The sequence below is a fragment of the Petaurus breviceps genome, unplaced genomic scaffold (genome assembly GCF_028583685.1).
Source record: "Petaurus breviceps papuanus isolate PSGF00001 unplaced genomic scaffold, PetGlider_PUasm1.0 100, whole genome shotgun sequence".
NCBI classification, from domain to species: Eukaryota; Metazoa; Chordata; class Mammalia; order Diprotodontia; family Petauridae; genus Petaurus; species Petaurus breviceps.
The window spans coordinates 2,461,369-2,482,725 of NW_027185573.1; positions in this window are offsets into that span (position 1 = coordinate 2,461,369).

A 21,357-nucleotide genomic window follows, 5' to 3' on the forward strand; every position below is an offset into this window, starting at 1 on the left:
TATCCCTTCCTATTAAGTTGGTGCTGTGCCCTATCTATATATTCCTATATACGTATATAACTATACATATACAGTAAGAAGTGGAAATAAATAAATATGTGTTTATATATATATATATGTATATATATACAAACACACACATATATAAATACATGTTAGTGTGTATATATATGTATATATGTATACAGGTATATATAGATAGGGCACAGCACCAACTTAATAGGAAGGGATAAAATTTAGAGGTGAAAATAAGAGGTGAGAGAGGAATATAATGAGAGGAGATGGGGAGAGACAGAATGGGGTAAACTATCTCATATAGAGGAGGCAAGGGAAAATGCTTACAATGGAGGAAAAGAATAGGAAGGCAAAAGGGAATGAGTCAACCTTATTCCCATTGAATTTGGCTTAGGAAGGGTAGGCCGGAAGGGGATGAGAGGGGGGATGATGGAAGGGAGGGCAGGCTAAGGGGGAGGGATGTTGGAAGCACCCACTTTTGAAAAGGGACAGGATCAAAGTAGAGAATAGAACAAGTGGAAGGTGGGATAGGAGGGAGGAAAATATAGTCAGTCTTTATACAATATACCTACTATGGAAATATTTTGCACAGCTACACATTACAACCTATATTGAATTGTTTATCTTTCCAGTAAGGGTGGGTGACAAAGGAGGAAGGGAATGAATCTGGAATTCAAATTTGTAAAATCAAATGTTTAAATATATATATACATATATATATAATTATTATTAATAGTATTTTACATGTAACTGGGAAATAAGATACACAGGCACTGGTGTATAGAAATCAACCATGCCCTACTGGAAAGTCAGAGAGGGAATGGAGGAAGATATGGGATTGAGCAGATTGGAGGAATGGATATACATTGGGATTGATATTTTGGGGTGGTAGGTAGGAGACAAATGGGGAGGAAATTTCTAACTCAAAATATTGTGTAAATGAATGATGTAAACTAAAAGTTAATAAAGTACTTAAATAATCAAATAAAATACTAGTGCTTAGGGAAAAAAACACTTTTCACACAAATAAATTCAAATCTTGGAAAAAATATTAATTGGTCATGAGTAGGCTGAGTCAATATAATTAAAATGACAATTCTACATAAATTATTTATTCAGTATTATACCAATCAAACTATCAAATATATTTTATAGAGCTGGAAAAATAATAACAATTCATCTGGAAAAATAAAAGTTCAAGGATATCAAGTAAATCAATGAAAAAAACTGTAAAAGTAGGTGGTCTAGCTGTATCAGATCTCAAACTTTATTATAAAGTGGTAATTATCAAAACAATTGGCAATGGCAAAGAAATAGAATGGAGAATCAGTGGAATAGATTAGGTAGAAATTACATTAGAGTAAATGACCATAGTAATCTAATATATGATAAATCCAATGATCTAAGCTTTTGGAATAAAAACTCATTATTTGATAAAAACTGCTGAGAAAACTAGAAAACAGTTTGTTAGGAACTAGGTATAGACCAACTGTATACCGCATTGTATACCAGGCCTGCACAACATATGACCTAAGGGCCTCTTGTGACCCCGAAAGGATTTGGGTCTGTCACATGACCTATGCCAACCAACCATTATCAGTCTGTCTCCAGTCTAACCTATCTGTGCACCAAAGAAGTTTAGCCTATTTTAATTCTGGCTCTTAAATGCTGCCAAATTGTTTAGGGCTGCCATATACCAAAATAAGGTAAAAGTGGGTATATAGTTTATACATAAAGGGTGATACCACAAGCAAATCAAGAGAGCATGAAATATGGGGCGGCCAGGTAGCACAGCGAGTAAGAGCACTGGCTCCAGTGTTGGGATGACCTGGATCGAATCCTGGTCTCAGATACTCAGCACCACACCCAGAAATCACTGGCCGTGTAACCTTGAGCAAGTTACTTAACCCCAATTGCTAAAAAAAATAAAAAGAAAAGAAAGAAAAAAAAAAAAAGAGAGAGAGAGAGCATGAAATAGTTTATCTCTCAGATTTATGGCTTAGGCAAGAATTTAGGACCCAAGAAGATGTAGAGAGCATTACAAAATGTAAAATGGATAATTTTGATTTTATAATATTAGAAAGTCTATGCACAAAGACAATCTAACCAAAATTGTTAAAGAAAGCAGAAAACTAGGGAAAATTTGCAATTATCTCTGATAAAGGCCTCATTTCTCAAATATATAGAGAACTGGGTCAAATTTCTAAAAATACAATTCTTTCCCTAATCGATAAATGGTCAAAGGTTATGAACATGCAGTTTTCAGACAAAGAAATCAAAACTATCTATACTCATATGAAAAAAAAAATGGTCCAAATCACTATTGGTTATAGAAATGAAAAGTAAAACAACTCTGAGGTACCACCTCACACCTATAAGAGTGGCTAATAGGACAAAAAAGAACTCTATGAGATGTTGGAGGAGATGTGGGAAAACTTGGACACTAATGCACTAATGATAGTGATGAACTGATCCAACCATTCTGGAGAGCAATTTGGAACTATGCCGAAAGGGCTATAAAACTGTGTATACCCTATGATCCATTATACCACTGAAACATTTATATCCCAAAGACATCCCCAAAAAGGAAAAAGGACCTATATGTATAAACATATTTATAGAAGCTCTTTTTGTGTTGACTAAGAATTGGAAATTGAAGGGATATCCATAAATAGGGGAATGGCTAAGTAACTGTGGTATATGATTTTAATGGGATATTATTATTCTATAAGAAATGGCAATCAGGATGATTTCAGAAAAAACTTGGAAACATGTAAATGAACTGAGGCAAAGTGAAATGGACAGAACCAGGAGAACATTATACACAATAATAACAATATTTGATAAAGAATTGCGAATGACTTAGTTATTCTTAGCAATACAATGATCCGAGGCAATCCCACAAAAATAATGAGGAAGCATACTATATTTTTGAACTGACATTTTTTGAATAAAGACTCAAGTATGCTATTTTCACTTTCTTTCTCTCATTTTTTCTTTTATTCTAGTCTTCTTATACAAAATGACTAAAGTGGAAATGTTTCAGATAATTACATATGTATAACATATCTGATTCCTTACCATCTCAGGGAAGGAGGAGGGGAAGAATAGAATTTGGAAATCAAAACTTTAAATAAAAAATATTTTAATATTTTTAAAAATGACCAACAAGACATCATCATGTCAGGGTCAATGTACATCTGACTGTAGGTGATCAGCCCAATGTGAAGGCTTTGCCACAGGTCAGGCACAACTAGTCCATATGAACATTTGGAGTGAGTATGTCTCTAAGTTTGTACATCTCATGTTTCTTTTGAGCTATTATAATTCTATTTTGCTCTTGGAGCACAGAACCTTTTTTGATGTGGGCTTCTCATGCTGGGTAGTACTATGCCAGTGTCTCTTATGTCTAAAAATCAATTCCAAACTTCTTTAAAGAGACCTTAAGAATGTCCTTATATCACTTCTTCTGACCTCCATGCGAGTGTTTGCTTTGTGTGAGTTCTTCATAAAATAGTCTTTTAGGCAAATGTGTGTTTGAGACTGAACACTGTGGTCATATTTATCTTCATGTATGTAGCAATCAAAGTCACAGGCCTTTCTTTCTAAAAACCACCCCAAGGCATAGGAAGGGGTTATAATAAGATCATGGTTCCAAGGATGGAAGGGACCTCAGATCCTATCCAGTACTATTCTTCCATTTTACAGGTCAGGAAACAGTCTTTATTTGCTCATGGTGAGAGAGGTACTAATGCCAGAATCATGGTATGAACTTAGGTCCCCTAACTCTAAAATCAATACTGTAAAGCAGAAAATGTAAAAACAAAACAAAACAAAACAAAACAAACAAAAATAAACCAAACAAAAAAGCAACAACAAGCAAACAAAAAAAAAACATTGTAAACAGAATACAATTATTTAGGACAAAATAAAACCAATCATGGGAATTTAAGGATCATTTAGTCCAAACCTTTATTTTATACAGGAGAAAATTGAAAACTAGAAAGCATAAAGTGCTTTGGAAATAGAACCAGAGTAGGTTGACTACCTCTTTGTTTTAAGGGTATCAAAATTTAGGGAGTGCTAGGAGGCACAGTGGAGAGAGTGCCAGGCCCGGAGTCAGGCAGATTCTTTTTGAGTTCAAAACTGGCCTCAGACACTTACTAGCTTTGTGACCCTGGGCAAGTTATCTAATCCTGTATGTCCCAGTTTCTTCATCTGTAAAATGATCTGGAGAAGGAAATAGCAAAAATACTCCAATATCTTTTCCAAGAAAATCCCAAATGGGGTCATGAAGAGTTGGGTGTGACTGAAAAAAGGACTAACTGAAATAAAAATTTAGAGGGGCCCCAAATCTCCATCTCAAACCAGATGCTTCTTGCCTTTGAGGACACACCACAGGTGAACTCCCATTCCATGGGATTAGCCTTCTCCCTTGCCACAGGTGGGGAACCACCCTCCCCTCAATTTAAGAGTCCGATGTGTTTTTGCCATGGCAACAGTACATGTGAAAGGTTGATTCTGTTTTTTTCAAGGCTCCTCTCACTCCTTCAATAACTGCCTATTCTAGGACTATGAATAAATACACAAAGACTCATTTTGTTTGAGGTAGACAAGCTTGGATTATCTTTAACATTTTATTTCTTACTTTTCCATCACCATAAAGCAAGAGAAGAATGTGTTTGCTGATCTTATTTACCACAGGAGAATTGTATTTGGGGATAAATTGTAATTGTCCATGTCTGGTTTATAGAGTAGTGCTTGTCTGGATGAAGTATGAAAACCACAATTGTCAAAAGCCTCCTCCTGGTCTCTGTGATTATAAGTATGCTTGAGAGTCAGCGGGGCCCATTAGACAGCCCACCAGTATGGGAGGGTTGGTGAAAATTATGCCAGAAGCCCAGGAGCTACTGAGCTATGAAAACAGTTTCCAGAGTTTCTGACCTACCCAGCTTGAGCCAGAAATGTCAAAAAATTGAATGTTATTTTTTCAAAAGGCTCAAACAGTAAACAAACAGAAGCATTGAGTCTGTGGGTATTGTGTTTCTAGGGTTATACCCTCAACAAAAGAAAATATGATGCTATGTTGTGGATAGAGTTAAGAAGACCTACATTCAAATTCTATTTCTGAGACTTTCTAGTTCTATGACCACGGCCAAGTCTGCTAACCTCTGACTCTCAGTTTCCTTATCTATACAATGGGAACTGTATATGAGGAACTTCTAATACCACTGGATTACTGTGAAGCTCACATTAGATAATGTTAGATAACATAAATAATGAACTTTAAAGTATAATGTAAATGTTAGTTTTTATTATTAAGGGGAAGGTGTCGTACAGGCACAAATTTGACCATTTTACTCTCCAGGTCAAAAAACTCCAGGGCTTCCCTATTTTCCCCAGGATAAAATACACACTCTTTTCTGTTTGGTGTGTAGAACACTTCACAGTCTGACTCTAGACTATCATTTTTAGCTTTTACTGGAGGCTATTTCCTTTAAAGGCATTACAAGAAGAAACATACAGACATTTCCTTTACCATCTTCTGGCCATTCCTTTCTATAATGCCTCTAGTGTAAGTGGAGAGATTAGACTTGAAATTTAGGTGAGCACTAATTTAACATTAATCCCACCAGACTGTTGCTATCCTTCATTCCCAAAGAGGACCAATGATATCATGAGGGTGATGTCTTGACTTGCAGGTGAACTGAATTTAAGCGAGGCAGAGCTGTGCAAAGTCATCAGCCTCACTCTCTCCTCCAGAGTCATTGCAGTCCAGTGGAAAGACAAAGGTCAAGATAACTGGTGATGGCCCAGAGAAATCCCACCAAGTTCACATTCAAAGACTTTGCCTCCTGCTAGACTGGAATCCCTGATGATGAATGATTGTTGCTTTTCTTTTTTCCTTCAGCATTTGTATAACCTGATCTAGATCGCCAGATTCTTAAATTCTTATAACTTAGGTTCCTGGGCTTTGAAAATCTCATAGTTGGAAAGTCTACTTCCTTCATCAGAAGCCCTCAATGAAGTAATCACTTCACTCCACCAGACAGAAAAGTAGCAAAAAGAAACAGTGGAAATTGACCCAGGTTCTTTGGAAGACACTAATAGGTCTGATTCTACATTCACTTCCAGTCTTTTTTTTTTCCAGTCTTTTTTCCAAAAGACTCCTTCCAGCCATGTAGTAGTCTAACCAGAACCAGCTACAGAATGTCCATACATGTACTTCTCTTTAGACATCTACAAGTAGGTCCTGAGCATTTTCTATGTGAAGATACCATCTTAGCAAACCAATGAGGTCTGCACATATGCCAGAGTCCCGTTACATTTGTACTCGTTTTACTCCCAATAGTAAAGTGTAAGCGCCTAGAGGGCAGGGGCTATTTTTCATTTTTGTGACCTTAACACAATGCCTTTCACATAATTAAGTGAGTATTAATGTTTCTTGAATTGCCTTGAAGAGTCACATTGAATTTGAATGGAGGGGGTGAAGTTAGAATGTCATTTCATCTAAGAGACACGCTTTCCCCAATTTTATTTTGCTCACAGCATTCCCAGAATATCCCTGCCTCTTCTTCTGTTTTTGTACAATGTACACTCTTTCTTTGAATGGGAAATAAAAAAAAAGCATATTCTCAGACCTCCCAGAATGGAAAAAAGATCAGAAATTCTTCCCAGTCCATTTCCTTATGCTAGTCTTCAGGAGCGTTCTTTTGATTTATTATGCCAATATGTTATTAAAATAATGAATTCTGTTTAGTATATTACATTTAACATAGCATACATAAAGGAGGTAAGGTGCATCTGCTTGCTATTTATCAAAAATTCACTAACAAAGGTTGATTAATAGCATTTTACATATTTACAGTGAGGATGAAAAGCATAATCAAATTAAACAAAAGAGAAGAGCAATAAATTATGAAAATGCATTCATACAGTTCTGATTGAAGTGTGGAACAGATAGCAGGGAGACCTCGTTTTTGTTCATCAACTAGCACTCTATTGTATTGTCAAGGAAAAATGCAACTGGGGAGAAGGGATAGAGCTATCTAAAGCCATAGGTTTTTGTAAGTGGTTTCTTTTCTTGGATTTCTTTCCTTCTTTGAACATTTGGGTGTCTCAGCTGCTCTTTCTATGACTTAGTAGTTACTGTCTATGATATCAAACTTGCTGCTGAAAGCTTCTCTCTTCCTGGCAGTTTTCTTGCTCCCTTTTTTTAGCTTAAAAACCTCTTTGTTTGGCTCTATAAGTCTTCAGACATGGCACAAGTTTTTATTAACTATGTCTCACCCCTGATTTGTATCATAACAATCCTATGTTTTAACCCATAGTCCAGAAATTATAACAACAATAAAAATAATAATGATGATAATGATGGTGACATTTATATAGCATTTTAAGGTTTGCAAGGCTGCATACACATGTGCTTGTGTACATATGTGTGCGTGTGTATATATATATATATATGTATATATATATACATATATATTTAATTTAATCCTCACAACCCTATTAGTTGGTGCTGTTATTAGCCCCATTTTGTAGAAATGGAAATTGGGATAGAGGAGTTAAGTGACTTGCCTACAGTCACACAAGCGGTAAGTGCCTGAGGCAGGATTGCGATTGAGGTCTTCCTAGCTCCAATTCAAGCATTCTCTCTACTATAAAACCAATGCTGGCCAAATATTATCCTCAGATTCCATCTTCTTAACTACTTCCTTCTCAAATATTCTTTTCTCTTCTGCATGTCTTGTTACTGATGGACAACAGTGATGAAAACTCCCCCAACACCTGCAATTTCTTCTGCAAGACGTTGTACTCTTTTATTTTATAACTTTATCTGACAAATCAGAGGCAGCTAGGTGGTACAATGGATAAGATACTGGACCTCAAGTTAGGAAGACCTGAATTCAAATCCAGCTCAGACCCTTACTATCTATATGTCCAGGGACAAACCATTTACCCTCTATTTACCTCACTTTCCTCATTTGTAAAGTGTAATAAAAATAGTACCTCCCTCACAGGGTTGTTTTGATCAAATGGGATGGTATTTGTAAAGCACTTAGCACAGTGCCTGGCATGTAGTAGGCACTATGTAAGTGCCAGCTATTATTATTATTATCAATAATTATTATTATTAAATTGTTTCCAACTTCCCTTCTATGAATATACAACTAAGACAAATTCCTGTTTCAGTTTTTCTTAAGATACAAAAGGCCTAGGTATATGTTGAGACATGGTAGTTCTTTCCCTTATGGTTCATAGACCTTGATTTAGTCCATTTAGAGAATACCAATGATTCAGAAGAGGATAGAAGAAAATTGAATGACCAGTTAATATCCATGAATCCAGACCTTTACACTAGAGGGATTCTCCCAACCCTTGAATTTAAGTTTACTTGTGATTGGAATAAGAAAGGTGGGGTTGGTTCACTATAAAACTTCACATCCTCTAAAGTCTACAGGCAGGCAAGGGTATGTCTGGAGAGTGCCCCCTTCTGAAAACAGTTATATATGTACCTTCATTTCCCTGGAGCTAGGCAGAGATGGGAACCAGGTTGGTTGGACTTTAAGTAGTTATGTGTGCATTTCCTTAGATGTGATATAAATGACTGAATATCTATGTGGTTTGTACATGATTTAAAAGATCTGCTAGAGAAGGTTAGGCTCTCTCTGTGGACCTTGAAATTCCAAAGCTGACTAACAAAACCCCCATCCTGCGCACTTGAGACAATGACAGCCTGGTGTGCCATGGTATACTGAGTCTAACTTCTCTCTTGTAAGAATATAGTTAGTAATATTAATTTTAGAATAATGATATAATGAAAGGAGAAAAATAAAATGGAAACATTTGAATGTACAACTATTAGTTGAACATATGTATATATATGCATGCATATATGTGTATGTATGTACATGTATATATGCATATATATGTACACACATACACACGTATATAATTGCCTGCCCTCTCTTTATTATTTCCCATGCATCCTGTTGGATCACATTTGCTTGCATGTTGTCTCCCTCATTAGAACATAAGCTCCTTGAAAGGAGGGACTGTCATTTATTTCTTTGTATCCACACCACTTAGCATAGTGCCTGACAGATAATAAGAGCTTAATAAAATTTTATTAACTCCCTCCTCCTGCTCCTTCCCCTCTCCCTCCTTCTCCCCCCATTCCTCCTCCTTTTCCCTCTCCTTCCCTACTCTCCCCGCTCCCTTCTCTCCTCCTCGGCCCCCTCCTCTCTCTCTGTCCTCCTTCTCCTCTTTTTACTCCCTCTCTCCCTCTTCCTTCTCTTCCTCCTTTTTAAGGATGAGAAAACTAAGACCTAGACTAAGAATGCCTAAAGACACAGATACTAAGCATCAGGATAAGAATTCTTATTCAAGTCTTTTAACTGTAATTTCAAAACCTTTTTAAACAACTCTGTAGCATCTTGGAGAGGGAGCAGGTATAGTGGAGTCTTCAAGCTACCAAGGCTCTCCTCCGCTCTGACCCTACTGTGTATGTGGCCCCAGTTTGTAAGTCTCTTAAATTCTCAGTGCTCTAGGCCAGTGATGTCAAATTGAAATAGACATGGTGGGTCATTACATCTTTTTTGTTCTTTTTGGAGGGCAGAAGGCAGGGCAATTGGGGTTAAGTGACTTATCCAAGGTCACATGGCTTGTAAGTGTTAAGTATCTGAGGCCAAATTCCAGGGCCAGTGCTCTATTCACTGTGCCACCTAGCCACCCCAAGTCATTAAATCTTACAAAAGGATCCCTGCAGGTAACTAACTGACTTTGTCTTAAAATACATTATATTTTTTTGATTGATTTTTAATTTTTGTTAAATGTATCCCAATTACCTTCTCTCTCTCTCTTTTTTTAAGCAATCGGGGTTAAGTAACATGCTCAAGGTTACATGGCCAGTTATTTCTGGGTGTGGTGCTGAGTATCTGAGCCCAGGATTCGATCTCCAGCTCATCCTGACACTAGAGCCCACCGGTGCTCTTACTCAATGGGCTACCTGGCCGCCCCTCCCAATTGCCTTCTAATCTGCTTCTGGCCACACTCCAGAGTGTTGTGGGCTGCATATCCGTGTTTGATACCTCTGCTCCGAACAACTAAGACTATAAATTGAAAATAAGGTGCTGGCTTGCATTAGCAACCTGGGGGCTCCCTGTAATTCTGAAAGCATAGGGCCAGTCACTATCCCTTTGTCGCTTCTCTGAGAGATGGGAGCATTTTTTGCAATGACTTGCAAAGTTCATTGTACACTTACTGAGGCATTTCTCATTAACTCCAAATCATTTTGCACATCCAGAGGTGTAATGGTACTCCCCTGTCCTGGTGAGAAAGAGCTACAAACACTGTTAATTATATAGGCTTTTTTTTTAAGTAGGCTGGAGAGAGAAAAAAGCATATTTTCCCCCTTTAGATTGCTTCTTTATTGATTTTCAACCAAACAGCATCCCAGAAAATAAACAATGCCTTAGAATTGCCCAATAAAGATTCAGTACACACAGGGTTCAGTGAGGCATTAAAATGTAGCATGTTGATAAAGGCAATCACAAAATGCAAAACAGAAAATAAATACCAAGGACGCAGGTGTGAACATGAGATCACAATCACTGCCTGGGAAGAAGGAGGTGGTGGCCGGAATAGGCCAAGAAAGTGTTTGGGGTAGAAAGTAAGGAGAGACTGAGACAGAGACAGGGAAAGAATGAGAGACAGGGAAAGAGAGACAGAGACAGAAACAAACACAGAGAGAAGCAGATAGAGAGCTAGGAGGCCAAAAGAGTCCATTTCTTCCTTTGGGCACATTGCAAAAATGTGTTTTTATAACTCATCAGAAAGGTTTGTTTGGAAGGAGATCTGTGGGGAATAATCATTCGTCACTCCTTTCTTCCCTGAAACAAAAAGGAAGAAAGAGAAAGGCCGGTTTAATCTACTGTGAACATTTCTTTGTGCTGGGGAAAGTCATTGGTTAGTAAGAGCACAATTAGTCTGACCTTGAAAGTTGCCAATCTCTTCCCAGGGACAGGAGCGGCAAATTCAGCAAGTAACCTGCACAGACAGAGATGGGCACTCGGGCATTTCCTACACGTTTTTCTGATGAATTTAATCTTCACTCTGTGAACCTGCTGGGGAAAATGAGAATTCTTGTAGTGAGCCTGTTTTGAAAGTCAAAAAAAAAAAAGCAAAAACACTTAGTCACTGTGAAATTTGGTTTTCTTTTTCTTTTCTATTTATTATTGACATAATGGGAAGAAAATAGTTTTTCATTCATTCATCCATTTAACAGATATTTAATAAGTACCTATTATGTGCTAGTCATTGTGCTAGAGACTGTGGTATGTACTCTAGATATACCAAAAGCAAAGAAAATAAATGTTGCCCTCAGGTAGCTTACATTTTAGATAAATATATGAATAGAGAATTTTTTTTTAAGTACTTGTTATATCCCTGGTATTCAGGGATGAAAAGCAAGCAAACAATACAATTCTTACCCTTAAGGAGTTTACACTGTAATTCGGGAAGACAGCACACAGTGAAAAATGGAAGGAGGGTTCAGTAGGAGAGGCTACCTGCAGGGTGAAAAGATACTAGAAAAGTGGTGGAGAAAAGTTCACAGTGAGTTAAGCCATGAGTGAAATGAGCACAGCTGTGATATTCCATGAGCTGAATCTGGGCAAGGACTAACCAATCCTGAGAGTAGGCCTTAGGGTGGAGGTATTTCTAGGCTGGGAAAAAATATAGGAGGAGGTGGAGGGAAGTGCTGTCAGTAAGCTGAGCTGTGAGTAAAGTAAGCAGGGCTGAGAATCCTCATAAAATAGCAACCTGGGCTAGGGATTTACCAATTAAGAGAATAAGGCTTAGGTCAAAAGTATCTCTGCATTTTCAAAGGAAACCTGGGTCCAATCTCAAATCCGGCATATATTTCTGAGATCTATTTTATCCCACGTGCTATGGTAATGTAATCCACCTTTTGTGGGATGAAATCAAGGCATTAGGGGACTTTGTTTTGGTGGGATTTTTTTTTTACCCTGCACTTCTTACACACTGATAGTTGTGGATTAGAATAAGTGATATAAGCAGGGGGAGCCATCACAAGCAAGAGGCAAAAATGCAGAATCATGGAGAGCGATTAGCAGAGGTGTAGCCTTCAGAAGCCCCTGTGATGATCCTTGAACCAGGGCAATGAAGCTAATCTAAGCATGTACTCTGACTTGGGCAAAATTTATATTGTTGATTAAATAGTCTCCTGCAAAGGAATGAGTGAAAAACTCTTCCCTTCCTTGGCCTTCTTTTAGGTGATAGTTGACTATCTCTGCTTATTTACTTACTGATTTCCTGCTTCATCTGTCTATCCTTCCCAGGCTGTTTGGAAAGGGTAGCTGGGTAATTAAGGGGCACTGTTTTCCTCTCCTAATTATTTACTTGTATTTATATGCTAAAAGCATATAATAAAAAATGTTGACCAACATAAACTACAATTATTTGTGGCTTATTGCTCATTTTTCACACATAGATATAAGAAATAGTGAGATGGATTTGCCTTCTGGAAAGAGACATAATGATTGGCTAAGCTACATTGAGAGGCCAGGATTAGTCAAGGGAAAGGAGATGGATTTCTTGTTTAGAGAAGGGAGACTTTTTTCTCCCCAGTAGCAATTGAACTGGAAGAAGAGCCATTGGGGAAAAGTGAAAAGCTTGGTGAAAAAATTTTGCACAACTGGTAAAGTAATGGAGACCAACATATTATTGGTGAAAATGTTAGCTAATGAAGCCACAGAAGGGATAACAAAAGTTAAGATGACAGTCATTGTCCCCTCACTCATTAGGCAACACACACAGAGTTTGAAAAGAAAAATCATGGCCTTGAAGAGAGAAATGCTAAGGAAGCTCTGCCCACCTAAAAGTAATATAGAGTATGTTTCCTAGACATGTGATCAGCCTCCCTCTCCCTATAAGGTGATTGACAGCTAAGCCTCCCTTGCTCACCAGTGTCACCTAGTGGTTATTCAAGGCTTTGGATAATTAATATATTTTTTAAACATAACCTGAGATTCCACTGGTGTATGGAACTACCGGAAAGGAAGAAAGTTCTTTTTAAATCAGACCGGTAATTGATCAGAACTCATAATCCTAGAGATTTTTCTGGGAGCACTGAGAAGTTAAATGAGTTACCAAGGGCACATAGCTACTACAATATGGAGAGAGAGAGAGAGAGAGAGAGATTTAGGCAGATATTTCTACCTCTATATTTATTTTTAATATAATATAAATATATGTATATATTTATAATGTAAAATGCAATTTTATAGACTATGTATATAGTCTTTGTATTGTTAGTGTCTCTATACAAACAAATGCATATACATATATATGCATGTGTGTCTGCATATACATGTGTGTATATGTACAGACTTATATATTTCATACAGTCATTGAAGGAATTTGTTTTGTTTGACTATAAATATTTGTTATAAGAAATTGGGAGGAGGGCATGATAAAGAAAAAAAATCAATCTGTAATGTTTTTTAATAGCAATTAATTTTATATTTTGCCACAAGCTTTTTTTGTATCTCTTGATATAATATGATTTTTGTTGGTTTTGTTATTTTTATGGTCAATTAAGCTCATAATTTCCTAATATTGACCATTCCTGGCATAAATCCTACCTAGTTATAGTGAATGAATGGTCTTTGTGATATATTGCTATAATATCCTCCTGTGTCCTCTGTCTATGTATACATGTAGCCACATATACACACACTCACATATGTATTCTTATACTCATATATCCTCCTATATAGACATATAGATCTATGTATACATATACACACATACACATACACGTGTGTGTATGTGTGTATATATATATATTTTTTTCTATTCCCTTCAACTATTCTCATACTGAGAAAAGTTTCATAAGTTAAAATGATCATTTTTCCATGTAGGAATATAAGTAGTTCAACTTTGATAAGTTCCTTATGATTTGTTTTCCCTTTTTACCTTCTCAAGTTCTCTTGCTTCTTATATGTGAATGTCAAATTTTCTATTCACCTCTGGTTTTTTCATTAAAAATACTTGAAAGTCCTCCATTCCACTGAATGACCATATTTACCCCTGGATCATAATACTCAGTTTTGCTATTAGGTGATTCTTGCTTTTAATCCCAGCTCCTTTGACCTACAGAATATCATATTCCAAGTCCTTTGATCCTTCAATGTAGAAGCTGCCAGATCCTGTTTATCCTGATTCTGTTTCTGCAATATTGAAATTGTTTCTTCCTGGCTGCTTGTAATATTTTCTCCTTGATCTAGGAAATCTGGAACCTGGCTATAATATTCCTAGGAGTTTACTTTTTGGGATCTTTTTCAGAAGGTGATTGGTGGACTCTTTCAACCTCTATTTTGTCCTCTGGTTCTGAAACATCAGGGCAATTTTCCTTAAGAATTTCTTGAAGGATGATTTCTAGGTTCTTTTTTTGATCATGGCTTTCAGGTAGTCCAATAAATTTTAAATTATCTCTCCTGGATCTATTTTCCAAGTCAGTGGTTTTTCCAATGAGATATTTCACATTGCCTTCTGTTTTTTTTTCATTTGTTTGGAAATGTTTAATATTATCTTGATTTCTCATAAAGTCACTAGCTTCCATTTGCTCCAATCTAATTCTGAAGGAATGATTCTATTTAGTGAGCTTTGAGATTCTTTTTCCATCTGGCAAATTCGGCTTTTTAAGTCATTCTTCTCCTCATTGCCTTCTTGAGCCTCTTTTGCCATTTGCGTTAGTCTATTGTTTAAGATGTTAGTCTCTTTGGTCTGGTTGTTGACTCTCATTTCGTAATTTTCTTGCATTGCTCTCATTTCTTTCCCAATTTTTCCTCTACTTCTCTTTTTTGATTTTCAAAATCTTTTTCAAGCTCCTCTATGGCCAGTAACCAGATCATATTTTTCTTTGAAGCTTTTGTTGCAGAAGTTCTGACTTTGCTGTCTTCCTCCTGTTCCATTCTTTGATTCTTTTTGTCCCCAAAATTAGAGTCTAATGTAGAATTGCTCTGTTTGCTTTGTTTCCTTTGCTTGCTCATGTTGCCACTCAATTACTTGACTTTTGAGGCTTTTGCCACAGTAGAACTCTGCTATTAGAAATGGTAGCTTTATCCCAAACACTGTGATTTTCACAGGTGCTAGAGCTATTAGTTGGGTGCCCTCTCTGAAGCCTCCACACACTCTGGCATATTGCTCACGCACCCCAGGATCTCCACCCTAGATAGCAACCCAGATCCAAGTAGGTTAAAGCAAGAGCGATTGCCCTTCAGTCTGGTCACTTTGTCCCCCTACAATCTCTAGACCAGGAGCTCTGAAGCATCCATGAAGTGGTGGCTGCAGGGCAGTGAAGCCACAGCTGCTTTTCGCCCCAGGGGCAAAGGCTGGATCGCACTTCGAATTCCCAGGTCCCAAATTCCACATTGCACTGACCTCTCACTTCGTCCTTGGCATCTATGAGTTGATAATTGTGGAAACCATCACAGCTGCTGGTGATCTCAAGTCCCTCCAGACCATGGCTGGTCAGGCCCACCCTGAGGCTAAAACCTCTGGTTCCTGTGGGGCTGGGCTGTGCTACCAGAACTCTGCACTGGCCTCTTACTGCCAGCCTGCTGGGCTGTCCTCAGTGGCAAGTTAGCTTCTCTGTGTCATTTTGTGGGTTTTGTAGCTTCAGAGTTAGTCTACAGTCAGTTGGGAGCCGGAGCTGCCCAGAAGTCCTGTTTCTACTCTGCCATCTTGACTCTGAACTCTTTACCTATTTTTTTTAAAAACAGTTTATATAGTATTAGAATTAGTTGTTCTTTAAATGTTTAGTAGAATACACTTGCAAATACATATGGTCATGGAAATTTTTCTTAAAGAACTCAATTATGGTTGTTAATTTTTTTCCTAAGATACAGTTTTTAAAATATTTTGTTTCACTTCTTGTTTATCTAAACAATTTATATTTTTGTAAATATTCATCCATTTCACTTAAATTGTCAGTTTTATTGACAGATAATTGGCAAAATAACAGAATTCTTTAATTTCATCTTTATCGATGGTGTGTCCAGGCTTTGCATTTTTGTTACTGGTAATTTTGTTTTCTTCTTTCTTTTTTAAATAAAATAATCCAATGGTGCATCAGTTATATTTTTTAAAAACAAACTTTTAGTTTTATATATTAGTTCTATTTTGTAAATTTCATTTTTATTAATTTTCCTTTGATTTTCTATTTTTGTTTTTTAATTGGGGATTTAAAAATTGTTCTTTTCCTAATTTTTACTTGTAAGTCAAATTCATTGATCTGTTATTTCTATTTTTTTATTGTTGCAAGCACCTAGAAATATAAATTTCCCCTTATGTACCACTTTGGCTGCATCCCATAAATTTTGGTATGTTGTCTTATTGTTATAATTTTATTTAATGAAATTATGAATTGTTTTATAATTTATTCTTAGACTCATTCATTCTTTGAAATAAAGTTATTTAGTTTCCAATTGATTTTTAATCTGTTCTTCCAAGAATTTTTATTGAATGTAATTTTTATTGCATTATGATCTAAAAGGGTGCATTTAATAGTTCTGCTTTTCTGCATTTTGGTTAGTTTTTTTTAATACCCTGATACATGGTCAATTTATATGGAGGTCCTGTATATAGCTGAGAAAAAGTTATACTTTTTTTTTTTTTGCTTTTATTTTTGGAGGGGGGAGGGCAGGGCAATTGGAGTTAAGTGACTTGCCCAAGGTCACACGGCTAGTAAGTTTTAAGTATCTGAAGTCAGATTTGAACTCAGGTCCTCCTGGCTCCAGGGCCAGTGCTTTATTCACTGTGCCACCTAGCCACCCTAATATATTCTTTTTTATTCCCATTCAATTTTCTCCAGAAGTCTATCATATCTAACTTTTCTAAAATTATATTCATCTCCAAAACTTCTTATTTATTTTATGGTTAAAATTTTCTGCTTCTGAAAGGAAAAATGTTGAGGTTGCCATTAGAATAGTTTTTACTATTTCCTTCTATAACCCACTTAATTTTTCCATTAAGAATTTGAATGCTATGGTATTTGGTGCACATATGTTTAGTATTGATATTATTTCATTATCTATGGTACCTTTTAGTAAAATGTAGTTTCTCTGATTATCTCTTTTAGCTAAGTCTGTTTTTAAATTTTTCTTTGTTTGAGATCACAATTGCTACTTCTGCTTTTTTTTTTTTACTTCAGATAAAGCATAATAGATTTTGCTCCAGCCTGTTAGTTTAACTCTGTGTGTATGTTTTTTGTTTTAAATGTGTGTTTTCTAAGCAACATCCTGTTTTCTTCTAGTTTCTAATCCATTATGCTATCCACTTCTCTTTTATGAATGAGTTCATATCATTCACATTCATAGTTATGATTACTGTGATTACTTCTATCTTATTTTTTCTATTTTCCTTCTCTCTATATTTTTGTTTTACCCTGACCAACCACAAAACTCAGTTTTGCTTCTGACTTCTACCTCCCTCAATCCTTCCCTCTTATCACCCTCCTTTAACTCTTATCCCCTTGTATTCTTATCTCCATCTTGAGTAAGATGTTTCTACACAAAACTGAATATCTACATACACACATATAAACATACATGCACATACACACACATGCACACACATTCTTCTGTCTTTGAAACAGTCCAGATGAAAGTGCGGTTCAAGCATTGCCTGCTCCTCTCATATCCTCTCACAATACGGTCTTTTTCTTGCATGAATCTTACATGTGAGATAATTTTCTCCATTCTTCCTCTCCCTCCCCTCTTCTAAAGCATCCCTCTTTGTCACCCTTACTTTTTTTTTTAGATCATCTCAACATGAGTCACATTCATGCATATATGCTCCTTCTAACTTCCCTAATAATGACAAAGTTCTTAGGAGTTATATGTATCATCTTCCCATACAGGAATATAAACAGTTTAACCTTATTAAGTCCTTTCTTATTTCTTTCTCATGTTTATCTTTTGATGTTTCTCTTGAGTCTTGTGTTTGAATATTAATTTTTCGCTGCAGCTCTGGTCTTTTCATCAGGAATACTTGAAGCTCCTCTATTTTTATTAAATATCCATTTTCCCCGAGGGATTATACTCAAATTTGCTAGGTAGGCTATTCCTGATTGTAGTACTAGCTCTGTTGTCTTCCAGAATATCATATTTTATGCCCTCCGCTCTCTAAATGTGGAAACTATAAAATCTTGTGTGATCCCGATGGTGGCTCCATATTTGAATAGTTTCTTTCTGGCTGCTTGAAATATTTTCTCCTTGACTTGGGAGCTCTGGAATTTGGCTATAATATTTCTGAGAGTTTCCATTTTGCAATCTTTTTCAGTAGTTAACTGGTGAATTCTTTCAATTTTTATTTTGTCCTCTGATTCTAAGGTATCTGGAAAGTTTTCTTTGGTAATTTCTTAAAAATATGATGCCTAGGGGTTTTTTTGGATAGTAACTTTCAGGCCGTTTAATAATTTTAAATTATCCTCTCAGTATGTTTTCTAGGTGAGTTGTTTGTCTGGTGGGATATTTCATATCTTTCTTCTATTTGTTTTTTATTCTTTTGGCTTTTAAAAAATTGTTTCTTGATGTCTCATGGAACCATTAGCTGACAGGTGTCTCATTCTAATTTTTAATGAAGTATTTTCTTCTGTGAGGTTTTGTAACAATTTTCTATTTGGCTACAGCTTTTTAAGATATTCTTTTCTTTAGTATTTATGTGCCTCTTGATTCTCTTTTCATAATTTTCTTGTATTGATCTCATTTCTTTTCCAAATTTTTTTTCTCTGCCACTCTCATTTAATTTTTAAAATCTGTTTTTGCTCTTTCTTTAGCTCTATTACCTTCAGAAACACTTACAAACTGAAGAGATGGATAAATAGAATCCAAAAAGCAAAAAGTTTATCAAAATGAAAATTTGAAAGAAAAAGCGAAAAGTCAATGGATTTGAACTTGTTCCATTCTTACCTGCCTTCTGTGAACTTTGTGGGTGTGTATTTTTTCACTCATGCTTGCAATTCTGTGATGCCTGAAACAAAGCTGTTTTAATTGCTTTTAAAGATATGTCCCTTCTCCAAATGCCTCTTTCCTACTGGAGTAAAACAACTATCTTCTATGAATCACACAATCCCATTCATCAAATAATTCTCTACAATCCTTCAGCTTTTCTTATTTAGGTATCAGTGCCATATTTGTGTCATAAAAAGTATTTGGTAGGACTCCTTCTTCTCTAATTTTCTCAAATAGTTTGCAAAGTATTGGAATCAATTGTTCTTTAAAGGTTGATAGAATTTGCTAGTAAATCCATCTGGCCCTGGAGATTTTTTCTTAGGGAGGTCATTGATGGCTTGTTCAATTTCTTTTTCTGAGATGGGATTATTTGAGTAATTTACGTCTTCAGGTAATCTGGGGAACTTATATTTTGGTAAATATTCACCCATTTCACTAAGAATGTCAAATTTATGGGCATACAATTAGGCAAAATAATTCCTAAATATTATTTTAATTTCCTCCTCATTGGAGGTAGATTCACCCTTTTCATTTTTTATACTTGTAATGTGCTTTTCTTCTTTCTTTTTTTTTATCATATTGACTAAAGTTCTATCAATTTTGTTGTTTTTTTACATAAAACCAGCTCTTAGTTTTATTTACTAATTCAATAGTTTTCTTAGTTTCAATTTTATTAATCTCTCCTTTGGTTTTCATTATTTCTAATTTAGTGTTTAATTGGGTATTCTCAATTTGTTCTTTTTCTAGATTTTTCAGTTGCATATTCAATTTATTAAACTCCATTTTCTCTATTTTATTCATGTGCGCATGCAGAGATATAAAACTTCCCCTAAGTACTGCTTTTGCTGTATCCCACAAGTTTTGATATGTTGTTTCATTATTGTCATTCTCTTGAATAAAGTTACTGATTGTTTCTTTAATTTCTTGTTTGTTCTCCTCATTCTTTAGGATTAAATTATTTAGTTTCCAATTAGTTTTCAATCTATCCTTCCATGGCCCTTTATTATATATAATTTTTATTGCATCATGATCTGAGGATACATTAAGTATTTCTGCCTTTCTGCACTGAATTGTGAGATTTTTATGCCCTAGTACACGGTCAATTTTTGTATATGTACCACATACCACTGAAAGGAAAGTTTATTCTTTTTTATTCCCATTCAATTTTCTCTAGAGGTCTATCATATCTACCTTCTCTAAAATGATATTCACCTCCTTAACTTTTTCCTTCTTTATTTTGAGGTTAGATTTATCAAATTAAGAGAGGGGGAGATTGAGGTCTCCCACTAGTATTGTTTTGCTATCTATTTCTTTCTCTAATTCCCTTGACTTCTCCTCTAGGCATTTGGATGCTATTCTGCTTGGTGCATATATGTTTAGTAATGATATTGCTTCATTTTTGATGGTGACTTTTAGCAGGATATAGTTTCTTTCCTTATCTCTTTTAATTAGATCTATTTTTGCTTTTGCTTTATCTGAGATAAGTATTGTTACCCCGTTTTTTTTTTTACTTTAACTGAGGCATAATACATTCTATTCCATCTTTTTACCTTTACCCTGTGTGTATCCCTTTGTTTCAAATGTGTTTCTTGTAGACAGCATATTGTAGGATTAAGGTTTTTAATCCATTCTGTGATCTGCCTCCATTTTATGGGAGAGTTCTCTTGGGGTATGTAACTTAGGTCACTCAAATCTTGGTCAAAAAGACATCAATTTCCAAATCACTTATCTTGTTAATAGGGAAAATCAACCTTTCTCCAGGTCTATTTTAACACACACAATCAGCAGGAATACATCCATTAGTTCACACTTAGAATTTCTTTTACTATCTGACTAGATCTTGGCCTGGGTTGTATTGTTGTGTTTGTCTTTTTTTTCAAACAGGCCCATGACATCAGGGAAATAATGACATGACTTGTAGTTGACTTTGATTTGAGTGAGGGAGGGTTGTGCATGGTCACCAGTCTCACTTTCTCCTCCAGAATCATCTGGGTCCAGTGGCCAGATATTTATCAGGATTACTGGAGATGGCCCAGGATGCAGTGGGAGTCCCTGGACCTTTTAGGCTAAGACCTTTTCAGGTTTTCACTTTGAGTGAGGTAACACAGGCCTCTTTTAGAAACAAGTCAAGGGATGGCACCTGTAATAAAAAAAAAATCAAACTGGGAGGGGGAGATCCTCAGAGTTACTTCTCAAAAGAGAAACAGTTGCTATTGACATTCACTCTGAGCCAGGAGGACCCAAAATATAGCAATTAAGTGGTGCTTTGTCAGGGACCTGTTGTGGTCCAGTCTATCAG